We start from the raw sequence: 12,344 nt of genomic DNA on the forward strand, positions 1-12,344 counted from the left end.
TCGAAGGCTTAGTTGCCTCATGGGCAGCAGCTACCTGGATTAGGAGGACTAGAACACACACATTGAGCCAACGGGAATCCATTTTCATGATCCTCATTTTTTTTGTTTCTTGTAATACATCCACCATATTATTCTGACTATTTATTTCACGACCACAACTCCCTAGTGCTAGTGAGCGTAGCTATTTCGCGACTAAACGATTCTCAATAATCAAGGGACAACAATAAAAGGATGAAATCACTTAAATCAAAAGTATCAAAGGCATATGGGTACATAGTCAAAACGTGTTCAGAGTATCAAGACTAAGTTCATAGCTTTCTAGTACAAAATTCTAAGTTTTGCAGCGGAAGAGTCCAAGACAAAATAGCACGTATGAAGACATGCTACTTTGGGCTACCTAACTTCTTATTTAAAAAGCCTGTCCCAACACCTTCGCCTGCTCGTCCACGTTCAACCTGCACATTTGAAAATAACATGCAGGGCTGAGTATTTGATATACTCAGTGGGCACATTGCCAAAAATAGTTCTATCTTTAATTGTCAATGCCACAGTTGAGTGATCACGGGGTTTTACTTAAAAGACCCGAGTCACTAAAATACTTTTCCTTTAGTAAAGATTTGATTGCGCAATCACATAACATAGATATACCATATCTGAAACTGATGTGAACCGGGAATGTGGCCACATTCCACGACGGTCACTGGACCGGCCAACTCCTTTGTTAGCTCACGGTCCCCTCATGTGTACACTAGTCCGAGTAGGGTTTGCGGCCCTACTGGGACCCGAATTCGATTTAACTTAAATTGGCATAGCCAAGCAGATAGGTAATCATAAAACAAAACATGGCATGACAACATACTTGAGCAAAGATTCACATTTTCATACTGAAATCACGTTTTGAAAGAAATGCCCACCTCAAAAGCTAAAGCTCCTTCCGAAATTTCCTTAACTTGGTCTTAGATGACGTTCGAAGACGTCCCTTTAGGAAATAAAATGATACTTAATTAGATTTTGAGATATCCGTTAAGCTTAAACATGAATGCATCCTAAGTGCGTGATCATTTTATTTTTCCTCTAAAATTTATAGAAGAGTTCTAGAATTCTTGAATATTAATTAAATCAGTAGATTTAATTAATTTAAAACAATTGCTTAACTAGAGGGTGCTACCTCCTATGCCATTTATTCAAGTACTAAAAATTAGGCTCGAGGTCTACTCATTGTTAGCGTATCGTAATTTCTTAAAATTAATCATTTGAGCACTCTTGCTACTTTCCGGAAAAATTAGACTTATCTTCGTGGAATTGATTGGCGGACTATTATTTAATCCATAACATAGGAAAGCCCATGATTTAATTAGGTTCCTTCTTTAATTTAATTAGTGGCCCAAACAATTAAAAGAGGGAGGCCCAAATTCTTAAACCATAATCCATCGACATCTCTCTCTCACTTCCCACCCTCTCTCGACCGAAACCCTAAGTGGGAGGAGGGTGGCGGCGTCTCTTCGTCGCCCGTCGCTCGGAGCTCCGGTCGGCGCCTCCCTTGCGTCGCCGGAGATTCTGATGTCCTCCTTCACAAACCCTTGGTCTCAATTTCTCCTTAAACAAAAATCCCCAAATTTCAAAACCCTATGCTTTGAAGAAGAAGGCGGCGGAGCACTCCACCGTCGTCTCTGCTCCATTTTCTCGGCGATTTAGCGCCGTCGCCGACGTCTCCGGCTGTGGTAGACGCGGCTTGACCCGCCTTGAAGACCAGCTCCGCCACCGCTTCATTCTTGACTAGTGGAGCCGCCGATAGGGAGGAGGCATCGCCCTTCTCTTACGCCGACTGTCACCGACGCGAAGTCAACCGCCGACGCTCTGCTGCCGGCGCCACCGGCGACTCGTGCCGCCGCCTTCCGTCGGCGTCACGGAGAAACTCTCCGCCTCCCGTCGCACCATCGCCGGACAATCTCTCTAAAAGCTAAGTTCCATTACCCCTTTCATTTCTTAGCCCTTTTGATTAAACTGAGGCAGTAGCTATGTGCGTTTAAAACTTTGATTTTGGAGTGTAACTCACTGGAATGAGCTTGAGAAGATTAACTTGCTTATGTTAAGTGTTGTTTTTGAACGGTTATAGTTTGCTACTGCAATTTTAGCATGAGGGCAGCCTATTGTGCTCTTGTTCCATTTATGAGTTAAAGCTTTTCAAAGGCTACTACTGCTATGAGATTTCTAAAGCTCTGATTCTATGTTCTTGAGCCATCATGGAGTTCTAAACAAGGGCAGAGGGTGTGCTTGTGTTATATTGATTGTGGTTCTTAATTTGTGGTGCCTCTATATGATGACATGAGAATTTGATTGGGAGAAAAGGATGGAGGTGTATTACCTCTGAAATTCGAAGGAGTGGCTGACTTGCTGCTGCTCACTACTTGCTCTACCCTCTAACTCTCGGTTTTTGCTGAATTTTGAAGTGTGTGTGAAAGGAGTTGGTGTGTGGTGTGGAGGGGCCTTTATAGGCTGATTGTGGTGTACTTTTGAGCCTTAAATGGCTGCTGTATCATTTGTTGCTATGTGGCAGAAAATCTCACCTTTAGTGATCCTTATGCAGCACTCTTTAACTGAGAATTGGTGGTATTCTAAGGACATAAGGACTATGCATTCATGCCATTTGTTGTCTTTCTTCTCCTTTTTGCAGTGCTTGTTGAGGGGTCAAAAGTTGCAGCTGTTCTTGCCTCTTTTGGCAAGTGTTTGGTCTATATTTGAAAGGTTGTTGCTCACTTTTCTCTACTTAGGAGATAGTTAGTCTCCATACTTGCAGGGTTATTAATTTTTTTCTTTGATTGCTCTTGGTCTTCATGTTACAGGTGTTCACAGAGGTGATGGCTCGTACATGGCTCGTCTTAAATCAGAAGGGCCGAGAAAGGGTTTGGGTCTGAGGAGGAAATCGAAGTCCAAGGGTGGAAGCTGCACTAAAAAAAAGTCCCTCTTACAAGCTCTAGGCCCATACTTGTATAATTTGTACTTAGCATTCAAATTTCCTTTTTCTTAAACTCACATGTATTTAATTAAGTAAGCTAAAGTGTAATTTGGAAAGTAGTTGCACTTTCTTAGCTAGAAAATGAACTCTTCATATTCTTCCTCGTTAGATATGTATCGTAACAGAAATGGAAAAGCTTTGGTTCACTCCAAAACCCACTATTTTTATTTTGCGTCTAATCGGCACTTAAGTAACACAAGTTAACGAGTTCTTATTTATTTCATCATAAGAAGAGAGTGACGAAAATTTCCAAGTTGGTGAACCTTTACAACTTAACTCAAAAGAAAACGAGCGGGTATTACATTTTATTTACAATGCAACTAGCTCTTGCCAATAAAAAAACCGTAGATTATTTATGATACCTAGATAGGTTTAATTTAATTAGGCTCTTCCACTCGTTGAAGCTTTTATGATATGATTACTTTGCTACAGTATTACATTATTAGGCAAGTAATTGACTATGTGTTAGTTCGCAGTAAGTTACTCCCTCCGTCCCAAGGAAGATAACCCCTTTCTTGGGCGGCACGAGATTTTACGCAACTTTATTTTGTGTGTTAAATGGAGAGAGTAAAGTAAGAGAAGGGGATAAAGTAGAGATAAAGAGGTTTCTATTTTAAGTAATGAGTCATCTTGGTTGGGACAAATCAAAAAGGAAAGTGGGTCGTGGGTCATCTTTAATGGGACGGAGGGAGTATATTAATCTGTTTATCCATCAAGATATTTGTCCAAACTATACCAAGGCTAGGATAGATGATCACGCCAAAACAATTCATTCATGTAATTGTAAAACTGCATGTTTGTTGCTACTTAATAATTAATATGATGCAATTATATCACAAATTCTGTATTTCGAAAATATTCTCAATCATTATTTAGTGGTATATAAAATAAAATATGAAAACTACTTATATGAAAAATTTGTCAATGATGCCCACAAATGAGGTATATACATAATATATAGTATGTATCAATAAGATGACAATAAATTATTTCGATTGCCCCATTCCTATGGCAATGTTTTACTTGACTTAAGTCAAAGTCATATCAAGTCAAACAATAAATATGAGTTCGATTTAGTGTCACTAGCTTACACAACATCTCTACTCATAGATATATTTAAAAACATGCTAAATAGTAGGTAGCCGATGTCTAATTTCCTGCCAAATTCCCTATTTATCTAATGCCACTAGTTTACATAACATCTATAGTTATAGATATATTTTTGAAAAGGTGTTAAACAGAGATGTTAAATTTTGTGCCAAAATTCACTATTCGTGTTGAGAAAACAATATTGCTATTTTACAACTCCATACACAAATACTCTCTCTGCTCCGATTAATTGTCTCATTTTGCTATTTTTGTTGAGTCCCTGATAATTGTCACATTCCACCCATAATTATTACTATAAATCTAATATATAAAACTAAGACACACATTACACTAAATTTTTTCTGTTTTTCTTAATAAAGTTAAACAATTTCTTAAATTTGCATTTGTCAACTATGAGACAATTAATGGAGACCGAAGGGGGTGGTTATTAATGTAGTGCCTCGAATTTTTGCGTCTAAATTGCTTGATTTTTGGAGATTTTACTGTGATTGTTTGTTTGAGAAAGTTTGATTTTATGTGATCGATTTTATTTATGCGCAAGTGTATCACGTAGACTAAATAATTTTGGGTGAAAATAAAAACTGAGTGTGTTTAATCAAATAGGTCCTTGGCATAATTTTTCTAGCCTATTTATTCGTATTATTTTTTACCCCCTTATTTCATTAGAGAATCCTTATTTTTCTTGGACTTTATAAAATTGTCTTGGAACTATTATCCATATTAAATCCAAATAAAATCTTCCTTACTTTTCTGTACCCAAATTTTCGACAACCTCTCTTTTCTTGGTGGACATTAAAAAATCTTCTAATTCTTAGGAGATAGAATTATTTTGTGTGGATTAAATTAATAACTTGTTCATATCTTTTTATCCATCAAGATATTTGTCCAAACTATACCAAGGCTAGGATAGATGATCACGCCAAAACAATTCATTCATGTAATTGTAAAACTGCATGTTTGTTGCTACTTAATAATTAATATGATGCAATTATATCACAAATTCTGTATTTCGAAAATATTCTCAATCATTATTTAGTGGTATATAAAATAAAATATGAAAACTACTTATATGAAAAATTTGTCAATGATGCCCACAAATGAGGTATATACATAATATATAGTATGTATCAATAAGATGACAATAAATTATTTCGATTGCCCCATTCCTATGGCAATGTTTTACTTGACTTAAGTCAAAGTCATATCAAGTCAAACAATAAATATGAGTTCGATTTAGTGTCACTAGCTTACACAACATCTCTACTCATAGATATATTTAAAAACATGCTAAATAGTAGGTAGCCGATGTCTAATTTCCTGCCAAATTCCCTATTTATCTAATGCCACTAGTTTACATAACATCTATAGTTATAGATATATTTTTGAAAAGGTGTTAAACAGAGATGTTAAATTTTGTGCCAAAATTCACTATTCGTGTTGAGAAAACAATATTGCTATTTTACAACTCCATACACAAATACTCTCTCTGCTCCGATTAATTGTCTCATTTTGCTATTTTTGTTGAGTCCCTGATAATTGTCACATTCCACCCATAATTATTACTATAAATCTAATATATAAAACTAAGACACACATTACACTAAATTTTTTCTGTTTTTCTTAATAAAGTTAAACAATTTCTTAAATTTGCATTTGTCAACTATGAGACAATTAATGGAGACCGAAGGGGGTGGTTATTAATGTAGTGCCTCGAATTTTTGCGTCTAAATTGCTTGATTTTTGGAGATTTTACTGTGATTGTTTGTTTGAGAAAGTTTGATTTTATGTGATCGATTTTATTTATGCGCAAGTGTATCACGTAGACTAAATAATTTTGGGTGAAAATAAAAACTGAGTGTGTTTAATCAAATAGGTCCTTGGCATAATTTTTCTAGCCTATTTATTCGTATTATTTTTTACCCCCTTATTTCATTAGAGAATCCTTATTTTTCTTGGACTTTATAAAATTGTCTTGGAACTATTATCCATATTAAATCCAAATAAAATCTTCCTTACTTTTCTGTACCCAAATTTTCGACAACCTCTCTTTTCTTGGTGGACATTAAAAAATCTTCTAATTCTTAGGAGATAGAATTATTTTGTGTGGATTAAATTAATAACTTGTTCATATCTTTCCTAATTCTTTCTTTATCCTATTTAAATTAGGATCTGATTATTATTCAAATGTATTAAAAATTAATTTATATTAATGAGTTCACATTAGAATTAATTTGGGTTGCCTCGTTGGAGTAAGCCTCTGTATAGCTCAATGCTATTTTCTATTCGATTAATAATGCACTAAATATATCAATTTTAAGACAATATAAGCACATTAAACGATAATGACAGCAATTACTATAACATTCAAAAATTAACTATGATTGAAAGAGACGAAGGTTATGACATTAAAATTTTATTGCAAGTCATAACAAAATCTGAATCACAAGAAAAAGAAAAAAAAACAAAGAAATGGCCACGCTTGCGCCAAGTTATTCCTAATGAATACGAGAAGACAACAACAAACATAGTTCCTCATGGCGCTTGCACTGGAGATGGAGCTTTGGGAGCAAAAGGGTTTTTGTAGAACCAATATGCATTTGGAGTTGGAGGAAATGGATTTATAAAAGACGGAGGCGATGAGTGAGGAGAATGGGCGAACCACGGAAGAGGTTGGGGAAAGTATGGAATGTGAGGATAGTGTATTCCATACCACGGAAAGAAGTCAGTCGAAGGCTTCGAAGGCTTAGTTGCCTCATGGGCAGCAGCTACCTGGATTAGGAGGACTAGAACACACACATTGAGCCAACGGGAATCCATTTTCATGATCCTCATTTTTTTTGTTTCTTGTAATACATCCACCATATTATTCTGACTATTTATTTACAATGCAACTAGCTCTTGCCAATAAAAAAACCGTAGATTATTTATGATACCTAGATAGGTTTAATTTAATTAGGCTCTTCCACTCGTTGAAGCTTTTATGATATGATTACTTTGCTACAGTATTACATTATTAGGCAAGTAATTGACTATGTGTTAGTTCGCAGTAAGTTACTCCCTCCGTCCCAAGGAAGATAACCCCTTTCTTGGGCGGCACGAGATTTTACGCAACTTTATTTTGTGTGTTAAATGGAGAGAGTAAAGTAAGAGAAGGGGATAAAGTAGAGATAAAGAGGTTTCTATTTTAAGTAATGAGTCATCTTGGTTGGGACAAATCAAAAAGGAAAGTGGGTCGTGGGTCATCTTTAATGGGACGGAGGGAGTATATTAATCTGTTTATCCATCAAGATATTTGTCCAAACTATACCAAGGCTAGGATAGATGATCACGCCAAAACAATTCATTCATGTAATTGTAAAACTGCATGTTTGTTGCTACTTAATAATTAATATGATGCAATTATATCACAAATTCTGTATTTCGAAAATATTCTCAATCATTATTTAGTGGTATATAAAATAAAATATGAAAACTACTTATATGAAAAATTTGTCAATGATGCCCACAAATGAGGTATATACATAATATATAGTATGTATCAATAAGATGACAATAAATTATTTCGATTGCCCCATTCCTATGGCAATGTTTTACTTGACTTAAGTCAAAGTCATATCAAGTCAAACAATAAATATGAGTTCGATTTAGTGTCACTAGCTTACACAACATCTCTACTCATAGATATATTTAAAAACATGCTAAATAGTAGGTAGCCGATGTCTAATTTCCTGCCAAATTCCCTATTTATCTAATGCCACTAGTTTACATAACATCTATAGTTATAGATATATTTTTGAAAAGGTGTTAAACAGAGATGTTAAATTTTGTGCCAAAATTCACTATTCGTGTTGAGAAAACAATATTGCTATTTTACAACTCCATACACAAATACTCTCTCTGCTCCGATTAATTGTCTCATTTTGCTATTTTTGTTGAGTCCCTGATAATTGTCACATTCCACCCATAATTATTACTATAAATCTAATATATAAAACTAAGACACACATTACACTAAATTTTTTCTGTTTTTCTTAATAAAGTTAAACAATTTCTTAAATTTGCATTTGTCAACTATGAGACAATTAATGGAGACCGAAGGGGGTGGTTATTAATGTAGTGCCTCGAATTTTTGCGTCTAAATTGCTTGATTTTTGGAGATTTTACTGTGATTGTTTGTTTGAGAAAGTTTGATTTTATGTGATCGATTTTATTTATGCGCAAGTGTATCACGTAGACTAAATAATTTTGGGTGAAAATAAAAACTGAGTGTGTTTAATCAAATAGGTCCTTGGCATAATTTTTCTAGCCTATTTATTCGTATTATTTTTTACCCCCTTATTTCATTAGAGAATCCTTATTTTTCTTGGACTTTATAAAATTGTCTTGGAACTATTATCCATATTAAATCCAAATAAAATCTTCCTTAATATGTGCATATTTGAACATTTGATAAGATTATTAGTTGATATACACCTAATCAAATACTACTACGTGGTAACCTAGCAAATATAGTTGTCATTCTCATCTTCTTCACCAAATATTTATGTATCTTCTTCTTTTCGTACGATAAACATTTTCCTACCCAAGCTTTGCTCATGGGGCAGTTCAACTAGTGACATCTCTCCCTTTTCCTATTCAACAAATAAAAAAACAATAGTGTAAATTGAATTTTCAAAAATTGAAAAAAAAAACATATTTGGGATTGCTATAGTTCAACACAATAAATCATAGGTATTGTGCAAAATAGCAAAAAAAGGAAAATGAAAATAGGATACCTTTTGTAGAATGGTTGGAGCTAATTCAATTCTAACAATGAGTTGCAGTATTGTTGAAGTTGCCTCTAGCAAGAATGAATTTCCATTAATTCTTCAAGCTTCGAGCTTAGTGGAACTCAATTATCTTCGTGATTCTGTTAAAAGCATCTTTGCACAATCCAAATTTATAGAAAACGGGTAGTTCTTCGTATTCTTAGTGACTTTAAGCCAATATTATTTGTTATAAATTAAATTAATAACAAATGAATTATAATCCATTAATAAAAATAGTTTGAATCAATAGAATTTTTTTTATCAAAAGTCGTCATTTAGAACTGCCACATTATAAATTGATTGCAGGCCATTAATTTTAGAAATGATTCAAACAAATTAATTGGGTGGTGGTGTTAAATTGCATTAATACTTTTGTCCCAATATTGAATAGTGGTAATGGTAATAAATATGGTAATGGTAATAAATATACATGATAATGAATTAGAAGTACGTGGCAGTTACAATTCCTAAGCTGAATATTAGAAAAACTTCCACCACATTATTTAATCTAAATTTATTTTTAAAAATGTAAACTAGAAATGCAATATTATTCAATTAATCCCATAAACTTATAAAATATAATATTATTCAATTAATCCCATAACTTATAAATGTTTTAGAATGAGGACAAAACTTAATATTTCAAAAGAATGTCAAAACTCGACTATATATATATATATATAGGATTGTATTAAAATGACAACACCTCTTAAAGTAACACCATACCACCATTCCTATCCAATCATTTGTACATGTGGACGAATAATAAGCTGCCATGTGGCAATCATAAAAATTGCTCAAGGGTAAATTTTCACGGACTGCAATATCCAATACACTTAGACGTAGCAATTTTTCCCGATTTAGCAATATCAATACGCTAGACTCGCAATCTATAGATTGCAGTCTAGCGTTTATACTATTGCTGTCTAGCATATATAATATTGCAGTCTAGCGTGGTGTCACAGTGTCATTTTAAGAGTGTTGTCATTTTAACGCACCCCTATATATATATATATATATATATAATCCCATTATCCACAAACCCACTCTTAAGGATCGAACCACCGAACCATACCAAATTAGGGCTTTTAGATCTAGTTTTTTATGGATGTGATTCACAAATTTATATATTATTTTCTCCTTCATCACCAATCTATTTTTATTCATCCGAAGGTAAATAAGTCATACTAACACGTTACAAATATTTAACTTCCTTCCAGAATATATTACTTCATTCCGGTAGGTTTTTACTTCAATCTAATAGGATTATTACTTCATTCTAGTACGTAAATGCAGTTTCGCCGTCGCGTGCCGTTCTTTCTCTCTACAATATCTATCACCACCGCTACGACGCTGATATGGTGTAATAAACACATGGAATAATATAATAAATTATATGAATGAAGTATGTGTAGAAGCATTTGAAGTCCTAATGGAATGAAGTAAAAACCTTATCCAATGAAGTAATAACGTTTCTGAATGAATGAAGTAATAAATTCACTTGAATAAATTGCATTTTTTAATGTGAATAAAGTAAAAACTCATGTCAATGAATTCGAATGAAGCATATGTTGAATCATTTCAAAACCTACTTGAAGCAAGTAAAAACATGTTGTTGTTTCAATGTATTACGTATGAAATGAAGTAATAAACCTATACAATGAAGTAAAATTGGCTTGTAATGAAAAGCGAAAAAAATTTATACAGCAACATATCTCATCAAAAAACTAGATCTTATGGCCCAGATTTGGTCTCTAGTTCGGTCTTTAAGAAGGGTTCGACATTGATTACAACTATATATATATGTGTGTGTCTAGATTACGTATTAAAACCCGTGTTAGCCCCAAATGGTCTATTTCTATGGGACGGAGAGAATATTCAGTCTTTGTCTCTCCATTTAATACTTACGCCCACTCCTGCTCTCTCTAATTAACCACATTAACCAACAATTCCTAAAATATTATGCCGACTATGAAATTTGTCATCTTAGCCGGGATGGAGGGAGTAGTTTTGTAGTTCACTCCATTTTTTATTTCTATTTATTTTCTTTAAATTTTATCCATTTTATAAAATTAAATAATACTATAAATAACAAAGTTATTTCATCAAAAATTTAAAAAAACATTATAAAGTAAAATGGATTGGTATTTATAGAATTTTATATTATAAATACTAAAAATTGCATGATTAAATTTCCTAAAATTTACATTAATTATAAAATTATGCATTTTAAGTTTCTTTGTTTACTAATTAAAAAATTGAAGATCAATTAGAATGAATTTAAAATATAATTTTTTATTTAAAAAATGACTCGGGGTTCAGCCCGGAGCCACAATACGTACCGCTCCAGACCCCATCCTTGGTCCCACACCCCTCCCTCCGCCTGAGCAGTCCGGCACCCCCAATATTGTACCGTTGCTAATGCCCTTATCATATATCTAAGCCGGATTCCAACTGGAAGGCTTCAAAGTTGCACCTAATCACCAACAACTACACAAAGATTAGAGAAAAAAAAAAAATTATTTAGACATTTAAATCTTTTCAAAAGGAGCAAAACTAAGGCCAATTTGATTACCACACAAGACACAGTATTACTTAAATCACACACAGATATTTGATCAAGCATTAGATAAAACATCCTAGATTGTTACTAGCAATGAAAACAACCAACATCCTTAACCAGACATATTGATCCTAGAAAGATCAAGCATAAGCAGCTTAGATAATCAATAAAATCAAAGTAATGGAGAACTTGGGCATTTTGAAGCATCAAAATGTTGATTAAAGCCCCCGAGCAAAATACTACACAAAGCCACGTTATATACGAACTTCACTAGCACAAGAGCTTATCCTCAATTTTCACCTCATAGAGCTACCAAGTCGAACCGCCAGATGATCAAGGCCACATAAACAGCAGCAACTGATATTCCAAGTTGATCAACGTACCAATTACAACACTAGAAGCTCTTAATTCACTAGTGCGGAGCTAACAAGAAACACGATCACCTACAATTACAGTTGTTAAGGTCTTACTTTATTATGCAGCCTTGACAGCCTTATCATCACCTACGACATTAAGAATGGGGAGACTGCTAAGGAATTCATCAAGGCCCTCAAAAAACCCAATCCGTTCAATGTTATCATCCTCCCCGCGGCTTCGCCCATTCCCTTGCTTCGCTCTAGGAGCTGGATCCTCAGCTTCATTGCTGAATTCCACATTCAAATCCAACTTCTCAAAATTCTTAGCAACTCAGGCAGGTTGTTTTCTAGCATTAGTAGCTGGCACTTTTTTGCTCGACTCGGCTGCTGTTTTATTAGGGGTTTCCACCCCGTTTGGAGGTACTGAATCATCGACATTCTTCCCCTTATCCACACGTCCTTTCTTGTTCCTTTTCTCTGCATCCTTATTC

At 34.2% G+C, this 12,344-nt stretch overlaps 2 long non-coding RNA genes across 2 annotated transcripts; one reads left to right on the forward strand and one right to left on the reverse strand.

Moving 5' to 3' along the window:
• Positions 1–237: 237 nt before the first annotated feature.
• Positions 238–981, reverse strand: LOC125217624. Its single transcript, XR_007175772.1, has 2 exons — positions 915–981; positions 238–455 (listed from the first exon to the last, which is right to left on the reverse strand). It is a non-coding gene; the product is annotated as an uncharacterized LOC125217624 (long non-coding RNA).
• Positions 982–1,438: 457 nt separating this feature from the next.
• On the forward strand, positions 1,439–3,098 carry LOC125217619. Its single transcript, XR_007175767.1, has 2 exons — positions 1,439–2,745; positions 2,844–3,098. It is a non-coding gene; the product is annotated as an uncharacterized LOC125217619 (long non-coding RNA).
• The last annotated feature ends 9,246 nt before the right edge of the window (positions 3,099–12,344 follow it).

The sequence above is a fragment of the Salvia hispanica genome, chromosome 4 (genome assembly GCF_023119035.1).
Source record: "Salvia hispanica cultivar TCC Black 2014 chromosome 4, UniMelb_Shisp_WGS_1.0, whole genome shotgun sequence".
Classification (NCBI taxonomy): Eukaryota; Viridiplantae; Streptophyta; class Magnoliopsida; order Lamiales; family Lamiaceae; genus Salvia; species Salvia hispanica.